At 40.8% G+C, this 1,792-nt stretch overlaps 1 non-coding gene across 1 annotated transcript; it reads left to right on the forward strand.

Annotated features, from left to right (window-relative positions):
• The first annotated feature begins 308 nt into the window (after positions 1-308).
• On the forward strand, positions 309-381 carry Trnav-aac. Its single transcript has one exon. It is a non-coding gene; the product is annotated as a tRNA-Val (tRNA).
• The last annotated feature ends 1,411 nt before the right edge of the window (positions 382-1,792 follow it).

The following is a 1,792-nucleotide window of genomic DNA, read 5'->3' on the forward strand; positions in this document are numbered from 1 at the left end:
GTACACAGGCTGCTTCACCCTAAGGCAGGGTTTAAGAGATCATAATTGAATATTATGAAGATGAGGTTTTTATAGCTCAGGGGTAGGGTACTTCCAAATGGGGGAAATAGGTGGGGTTACAGAAACAGAAGATAAATATAATAAGTTGATCATAACAACCTTTGAAAGAAAAATATGACTGCAAGGTGGTCACAACAAGGTATCATAATAAGGTAGTCATAATGACAGATAGTCATAACAACCTTGTGAAACAAAGGTAGGGATGTAAAATGGTTATTACAACTTTTTGAAAAAAAATACCTGATTGTGTTTCTGTAGTGTAGTGGTTATCACGCTCACCTAACACGTGAGAGGTCCCCGGTTCGAAACCGGGCAGAAACAAACACAACATTCTGTCTTTCTTTTTGCAGGGCGGTGGTGGTGCACTCCTTAAATCCCAGCACTCGGGAGGCAGAGGCAGGCGGATCTCTGTGAGTTCAAGGCCGGGCTGGACCGACAGCCTCCAAAACAATACAGAGAAACCCTGTCACGTAAAGACCAAAAAAAAAAAAAAAATACCTGATTGTCACTTCCTGGAACAGGCAGTATGGAACAATTTGTAGTTAAGGTTACAGGTGAGGCACAGCCTGATCCTTGAGAAACAGTTTTAATCATAAGAAGGATTAAGCTGAGTTTGTCTTTTCTATAATGGTTCATTACAGAGAGTTTTATAAATCACCCTATATAATAAATTTGACAAAATTAAATAGATTGTAGTAATTAAACATATAGTAATTTGTTTCTCTGTAAATAGTTCTTGTAAAAAGAGTTGTCGTGCAGTGGCTTGGGAATGAGGTGAACGTGTACCGTCACAAACAACTCTACGGAAGGATAGGCACTTAAACTTCCTGAGACTTACCCTACTTGCTCAGGGTCACAGATCAGGTTAGCTCGCAAGAGGTCGTCAGTCCAAACAATGGCTTCTCTGGTTTCCAGCCAATGAGAGGGACAGACCATTGGAAGAACATACTACTGAAAATTGGCCCCAGCATTAGGTGAAACATATCTGAATGGTGGTGCGTGGTATGTGAAAGGCTTTCCAACAAGGGGAAGGTGACAAGGAAAACAAAAGACGCTGTGAAAAGAAAATAAAGCAGCAGAAGAAATGCTTTGAACTTGCAAAATTAAGCTGAGAGGTGTTGATGGCACCAATAAATGTGAACCTAAGAGAATAACAAAAAGAAAATGAAAGGCAACAGAAGAAACTGAGGATAGTCAAGGTCTAACAACTACTTTTTCTAGGAAAGTATCATCCATCATTAGGACAACCTCAGCAGTGTGGCCAGCAATGCGAGAGAATTAGGGAAGAAAGAAATTGGATGGAAAATTACTCAGTTCCATCAACCCAAATCACACAAGAGTCTGAAAGTTGGTGGAGAAAAGTTGAAGAAATTACCTTGAACTCCGAGGACTGCAAAATCTCCCTCTAAATGTGACAGACTTAGCAGCTCCTATTTTCAGACCAACTGTGAAGTACTTCCATTTGGGTGGCAGGAGGGTAGCTCAGCACAGCCACAGACAAGGTCTCATATCTTCACTAGGAGGGTCTTCTAAAGTGTGAAACCTATATAAGTTACTGCACATTCTTCAAAACTAGTCACCCATGGAGAATTGAGTCATATCTGAACCCAAGGTTAGGCAAACTGATTTACCTTCTGCTAGCCTTAGTTCTCCTGGATGTGAAATGGAAGTTATAAAGCTCACACACAGCCTGCTGTGATAACAGCCTGGATATGCACAGGAAGTATTTAGC

The sequence above is a fragment of the Mesocricetus auratus genome, unplaced genomic scaffold (genome assembly GCF_017639785.1).
Source record: "Mesocricetus auratus isolate SY011 unplaced genomic scaffold, BCM_Maur_2.0 Super-Scaffold_6730, whole genome shotgun sequence".
Classification (NCBI taxonomy): domain Eukaryota; kingdom Metazoa; phylum Chordata; class Mammalia; order Rodentia; family Cricetidae; genus Mesocricetus; species Mesocricetus auratus.